Here is a 7,456-nt window from a genome sequence, read left to right as displayed (position 1 = left end):
AGTCCCTCGCTTGAGCTATCCAGAGGAGGGAGGACAGTATTAGCAAGGTTTGACGCATTGAAGTTTTAGCTTTAGGGGATTGTCTGGGTCCTTTGTAGATGTCCATCCTGATATGAGGTTGTCCTGCAATGCGAAGGGATCTGCCGGCTTGACGTGCGTTTGATGGACCCAGGAGGCCATGCCGTCAACCATGAGAGCGGTGGGGTGGTCAAGATGACTATGTAGGGCCCCTTCCAGCGCGGCTGGAGGTTTTCTTTGTGTTTCGCTTAACGTATTCCCAATCACTGGGCTGGAACTGGTGTGGGCCTGCAGGAAGGTCCGTGGCATAAAGAGCCTGCAGATTTGGCCAGACCTCTTGGTGTATGGCCTGAGGGCTTTTTAATGAAGATAGGAGAGAATAATCATTAAATTCGGTTAACAAGTCAGACTGTAAGTTAGGAATAATAGGTGGTGGCAGGCCATACAAGATTTCTAAAGGAGTTAGACCTAGCTGGTAAGGGGAATTGCGTACTCGGAAGTCCGCGGGCGCGAAGGGGAGGAGAGCCACCCAGTTACTGCCAGTTTCTAAGGTTAATTTAGTTAAGGTCTCTTTTAGAGTTCTATTCATTCTCTCTACTTGTCCTGAACTCTGGGGATGGTGTGCACAATGTAATTTCCAATCTGTCCCCAACACTGAGGCTAAACTTTGAATTACCTTGGATACGAAAGCCGGTCCATTATCCGACCCGATCATAGTGGAGAATCCATACTTGTCTTTGAGGATCTTTTTAGCCATGATTTGGGCTGTTTTATGTTTGGTAGGAAATGCTTCTACCCAACCTGAAAAGGTGTCTACAAAGACCAGTAAGTACTTGTAACCGTATTTACCAGGTTTTACCTCTGTGAAGTCTACTTCCCAATATGCTCCTGGCTTGTTTCCTCTGATTCGTGAGCCAGGTTGTCCCTGGGGTTTGGAAGTGTTGGTCAGCCGACAGGCCTTGCAGTGGTGCACAATAGTTTCAATCTTTGAGTTGGCGCCTTTTATGAGAATGTGAGCATGTCAAAGGAGGTCTTGTGTCTTTCTAGTGCCCATGTGGGTGGTTCGGTGGATTTTACATAAGATTTGGTCACCGAGGGTCTCTGGGAGGATCATTTTATTATCTTGAGACTTCCACCATCCACGGAGATTGTAGGCTAAGGGCAGGCCCTTTATCCCTTTATCCATGTAAGGTCTTCCAATGTATACTGGGGTTGGTCAGGGAGGACTGGGTCACCAGGGTCTGGCGTCTAGGCCATAAGAACTGCTGCTTTTAGGGCTACATCCCTGGCTGTGGAGTTGGCCAGGTTATTACCCCTGGCACCTGGGGAATTGCCCTTTTGGTGACCCGGACAATGAATGATGACCAGCTTTTTTGGGAGCCCAATGGTAGCCAACAGTGCCAAAATCTCAGCCTTGGTATTTTTTGTTGTTTTTTTTTGGAGAGGTTTTCGCTATAGGGCGTGTGCGCTCGCCAGACAGACAGACACAGAGAGACAGAAAGCAAGAAATCACTCCCCAGGGGGGATGGCCACGCCGCAATCCCTTCTCCTCCATTCTCCTCTCGGGATCTTGGGCACGCACACACACGTGCCCGGCATGAGTTTTTTTTAAGCCACCAGCTCCGGGACGTGAAACGCGGTCAACTACATGGGAGTCCAGCGACATAGCCATTACACTAACTGTTGGTCCCCTCAGGCTTGTTTTTTATGGTTTTTCCTTCTGCAGTCAAGAGGCTTCGTTCTGGTATGTGGCCCCATGTATGTGAGTGGTTGCAAAGGCATAGCTACTGTCGGTGTATCAATTGACCTTTTTGTCTTTGCCCAGGGTTAAAGCTTTGGTCAGGGCTATCAGTTCAGCCTTCTGGGCCGATGTTCCCACCGGGAGGGGCTCTGCCCATAAAGTCTCCCGCTCTGACACCACCGCTGCCCCCGCATACCTCAGTCCCTTCGACACAAAACTGCTCGCATCCCTATACCAGGTCATTTCTGCATCCGGCAAGGGCTGATCTCTCAAGTCAGGTCGGACTCCATGAGCCTGTGCGAGGATTTCGGTGCAGTCGCGGAGGGGAGTGTCAAGCTCTGGGTCTGGCAGCAAGGTCGCGGGGTTTAAGGCGGCAGGTACCTGAAAAAAGATCTTGGTGGGGTTTAGTAAAAGACTCTGATAATGAACAAGGCGGGCATTGCTCAGCCATCAGTCAGGGGGCTGCCAAAGAATGCCCTCTATTGTATGAGGGGTGGAAAGGTAAAGTTCTTGCCCTAAGGTCAATTTGTTAGCGTCCTTGATCATAAAGGCAGTGGCTGCAATTATGTGGAGACAGGGAGGCCAACCTGCTGCAACAGGATCTAATTTTTTTGGTAGACAGGCTACAGGCCTTTTCCAGGGCCCTCAGGGTTGTACTAGGACTTCCTTTGCAATCCCCTTATTTTCATCCCCGAACAAGTGGAATGGTTTAGTTATATCAGGCAAGTCAAGGGCTGGTGCCGAGAGGAGAGCAGTCTTGATTTGGTTAAAAGATTCATCCATTCGCTCTGTCCAGATGAATATACCCAGGCTTTCCTTGGTGGCTTCATAGAGGAGCTTAGCCAATTCTGCAAACCCAGGGATCCAAAGCTGGCAAAAGCCCACAGATCCCAGGAATTCTCTCACCTGTTTCCGAGAGGAAGGCCTGGGCATTTTTAGCACGGTTTCCTTTCTAGTGGCAGTCAGCCATCATTGCCCGCCTTCAAGCTCGTACCCCAGGTAGCTTACCTTTGGTTGACAAATTTGGGCCTTTTTGACTGAGGCCCTGTAGTCAAGGCTTCCAAGGGCGTTGAGCAGAGCACAAGTGCCCTGTAAACAGTCCTTCTGGGTTTTGGCTGCTACCAGCAGGTCGTCTTCGTACTGCAACAAGACAGTGTCAGGATGTGTGGCTCAAAACTCACCCAAATCTTCATGTAAGGCTTCATTGAAGATTGTAGGCGCATTTTTGAAGCCCTGAGGCAAGCGTTTCCAAGTTAACTGTCCACTGAATCCACGCTCGGGGTCCGACCATTCAAAGGCGAAAAATTCTTGGCTCTTAGGTGCTGGGGAAGGCTGAAGAGGGCATCTTTTAGGTCTAGGACAGTGTACCAATGATGAGTTGGAGGCACAGAGCTAAGGAGAGTATATGGGTTGGGCACCATTGGGTGAATGTCTATTATTCTCTTATTGACCTCTCTCAAGTCCTGCACAGGTCGGTAATCATTGGAGTGAGGCTTTTTAACAGGCAGGAGCGGTGTGTTCCAAGGTGACTGGTGAGGTCTCAATACTCCCTGCTCCAGCAGCCGGTCAATATGAGGGGTGATGCCAATTCAGGCCTCCAGGGTCGTGGGATATTGGCACACTCAGACGGGGTCTGCCCCTGGTTTAAGTTCTACAAACACTGGTGGCTGATGTGTGGCTAATCCCATGCCCCCAGTTTCTGCCCATGCACTGATGAACTCAGCCAGCCATTGTGCCATGGAGGCTGGTGCAGTAGGTACTCGTCTTCCAAGCTGACAGAGAGGACATGCATAGGGTATCCAGATTTATCGAGGACTTTGGTTCCCCCTGGATCGAAGTTAATTTGGGCACCCAGTTTTGTTAGTAAGTCTCTGCCCAATAACGGGTAGGGGCACTTGGGAATCACCATGAACCAGTGGGATACATTGCCTTCTCCAAGGTCCACCGTTCTCTTAGTGGTCCAGGAATATTCATTTGTTCCCGTTGCTCCCTGGACCCAGGCAGTTTTGGTAGATAATGTGCCAAGAGGCTGTAGGAGCACTGAGTTCTGAGCACCGGTGTCCACTAGGAAGTTGATGGGGGTCCCCTCCACTTTAAGAGTTACCCTGGGTTCCGGGGTGGGGGGGGGCGGGCACCAAACTCTGTCCTCTCTATTCATTATAATCGAGAGTCAAGACAGGAGTATGGGAGGGAGGCTTGTCCTTCCATTTTGGACAGTCCTTCACCCAGTGGCCTTCCTTTTTGCAGTAGGTACACTGGTTTTTCCCAAGGTGGAGGTGACCTTTTTTATTAGGCCCATTGGTGTTTCTCCCCGGGCCAGTCTTTTTAGGCATCTTTGTTTCTCTTTCTGGTTTCCCACCGTGGAGGTTAATAATATTTTGGTAGATTCCAAGTTTGGCGGTCATTATCTTTGTTCTTCCTCAGGGGGGTTCCTGATTATTGTAAACCCTTTCCGCCACTGTAATTAAATCTTGAATATTTTTTTCTCCTAGCCTATCTAGTTTCTGTAACTTGCATCTAATATCCGGTGCTGCCTGGTTAACAAAAGCCATAACAAGGGCCAGTTTGGCCTCAGGGGCCTCCGGGTCCATAGGAGTATATCGCGGGAAGGCATCTATGAACCTTTCTAAAAAGGCAGCAGAACTTTCTTCCCTTCCCTGTTGAACATCTCCTACCTTAGTCAAGTTGGTAGGCTTTTTGGCAGCCACTTTAAAACCTCCCAGCAGAATCTGGCAGTAGACCTGGAGCCTCTCCTTACCTTCAGCCATGTTGAAGTCCCATTCTGGCCGGGACGAAGGGAATTTGGTGTTGGTAGTATCAGAATTGCCTGTGGGTTGTCCATTGTCACCCGGGACTAGTTCACCGGCTCTGGATAGGATTCGCTCTCACTCCTTGGTGGTGAAAAGAATCTGGAGGAGCTGCTGGCAATCATCCCATGTCTGCTGGTGGGTGAAAAGGACAGTTCCTAGTAAGGCTATCAGCTCATAAGAATTTTCAGAGAACCAGGCATTTTGGGTTCTCTGGTTATATAGGCCACTGGTGGCAAAAGGCCAATAGTGATAAGGCTGGTTTCTGTCTGTGTCCGGTGGTCCTGCAGCTCAGAGCGGCAACACAATTGAATTTGCCAATCCAGCCTGTGGAGGTAGAGCCCCCAGCCTCTCCCAAGTGCTAGCAGTGAGGCCCTTGTTTTGTTCGTCAGCTCCCGGGTGGGGCTGTGGCACAGGTTGGGCTTCTCCCTTTCTCATCCCTCCTTCCCCTCTTTCTCCCGCCTCTCCTTCTGCTCTTTCTTCTGCCCCTCCTTCCACTGCTGGAACTGGGGCTGGGTAGGGAGGAGGGAAGATCATGTCCTCTTCAGTTCATCCTTGGAAGATTGAATGCGACGGAGTAGAGGCTTCAGGGAGTCTTCTTTCTCGGACTGCAAGGACTTTCATGAGAGTTGGAGGCTGTAAGAAAGGCTCAATCCAGGGAGGAGGGTTAAGAATAAGGTCTTGCCATCCAGTTATGTACAGGATTTGGTCTGGATGTCCATGTCCACTCTGGGAATGGTAAACAATGTTTTTTACCTTCCAGATGGTTTTTAAATCAAAGATCCCTCCCAGGGACCAACCGACGTTGAGAGCCAGCCATTCCATTGTACAGAGAGTGACAAGCTTGTTGTTTCTTAACATCTAGACTAAGGTTAGGGGCCCTGATCTTAACATCCTTGAAATGGTCCATCATAAGCATCAGAGGGGAAGTCTAAGTCTATCCCATTTCCATCGTGAAAATGTACGTGCCAACAGAGATAGGTAACAAACACATGGACAGTGCAAATGCAGCCACACAGATGTTCTTCACCGAGTGAGGACCGATTCTAAAGTGGGACAACAGCCTCACGCCATGGGGACCCTGATCTTAACATCCTTGAAATGGTCCATCATAAGCATCAGAGGGGAAGTCTAAGTCTATCCCATTTCCATCGTGAAAATGTACGTGCCAACAGAGATAGGTAACAAACACATGGACAGTGCAAATGCAGCCACACAGATGTTCTTCACCGAGTGAGGACCGATTCTAAAGTGGGACAACAGCCTCACGCCATGCTGCAGGAGCAACCTGCTATGTCCCTTCAGAACAAATAGGGGCACTCTATCCCCTTCTGGGGGTCCTAGAACATCTTCTAGGTCCCTAGATCGGCAGCCTACCAGTGCCTCCGCTAGACTGTTTCCGATCTATTACAGAGTTAGGGCCCTCAGAAACCCAGCAGGACACACACAGAGACAAAGAAAACACACTCACCAGCCATTATCAGTCAACCCTCCAGTTCGGGGATCCTGGGGGGTCTTGGGGAATCTGAAGAGCCCCCAAATGTTGTGTCCTGGTCGCGAAGTTCCCAAAAGACCACCAGGGTGCTGCTCGGATGTAAACACACAAGGGTCACTTTTATTCAGGCTCGAGACAAGATTCCCAATCTTACCAGCACAGCAGGTCAGAGTTGAGAGCCCTAGTATTGGTTGGGCTGGGTTTTGATTTGGCTATTAGAGGGGAGGCCAAGGGGTGCTGAGGAAAGCACTCAGACGACAATACATTGGTTTAGGTTACAAGGAATGTAGCTGTCCCTGGTTGATTGGTTATTAAGCCATTGAGTTAGGCAAAAAGTTAGTTTAGGTTTCTGGTATCTCCTTTGTTTCTTTCATTGGTCAGTCTCGGTGGGATGATGGTCTATGACTTTTCTAAGTGTTCGGCTTGCCTTTTTTTGAAATGGTGCCATCCCTCAGTAAAGTGGGACAAAATGGAGTCGTGGGATAAAATGGAGTCGCTCTGGTTTTTCTCTGGTCCTTCAGTTTCCACTTTTTGGCTGTTAGGAATAATGCTGCTATGAACATTTATGGACAAGTTTTCTATTTAAAAAATTGTAACTTTTCAAAGACCCCTCATATACTAAAAACCACTGAATTAGATACTTGAAAGAGTGGATTTCATGGTATGTGATTTACATCTCAAAGAGAAAGAAATGGGGACAGCCTCCGGAGCCCCCAAGCCCCTTTCTCCACTGCAACCTTCTCAAAAGTCAAGGATCTGCCAATCAAATGGGCCACAATGGGTATGATCTTTCTTCTCCCTCTTGGCCATGACATCTGCGGGCTCCCAGACTCACAGGGGCACATATCCTGGTGGATTTCATGTATCCTTGACAAGATTCAAGACAGTCCTCAAACCTGTAAAATGGGTCCCCACAGCCAAGCTCTTCGGCTGCCTGCCCAGCAGTTCCCCCAGGACGTCCTCTGTGAGTGGGTGCGCTCACCTCACTGCCATTCCAGGAAGGGAGCAGCCCACGCAGCTGAGATCCCACCTGCTATCACAAGTCCTGGCTGATACTCCTTTACAGGCACAACATCACAGGGAACTGGGTGCAGGTACATTGGACCTACCAGTACTGATTCTCTGCAATTTCCTGAGTCTGTAATTATTCAAAATAAAAATACATATATGAGTTTATTTCTTTCTTCCACAAGTGAGAGAGAGAAAGATAGTCACCTCCCCCCAGCAGGATCTTGATCCACACCAGCTTCAGCCAGCCCTAGGTCGTGGGCACATGTGAGCCTGGTGTGTTCAGGGAGGTTTCCAGACATGAACCTGGAACCTTGCAATGTAGGTCAGCATTGCATTACCATAGCACCACTTTTCAGTCCCTTAAACATATTTTTAAAGGCATGT

The 7,456-nt window shown here is 49.2% G+C and overlaps 1 pseudogene; it reads right to left on the bottom strand.

The window, feature by feature from the left end:
- Positions 1-217: 217 nt before the first annotated feature.
- Positions 218-7,456, bottom strand: part of LOC102474148 (uncharacterized) — a 56,659-nt pseudogene continuing 49,420 nt past the window's right edge.

Source organism: Tupaia chinensis, unplaced genomic scaffold, assembly GCF_000334495.1.
Source record: "Tupaia chinensis unplaced genomic scaffold, TupChi_1.0 Scaffold000046_3, whole genome shotgun sequence".
NCBI lineage: Eukaryota > Metazoa > Chordata > Mammalia > Scandentia > Tupaiidae > Tupaia > Tupaia belangeri.
Note: the sequence above shows the minus strand (reverse complement) of the source record. Positions and strands in the feature narration are given on the sequence as shown.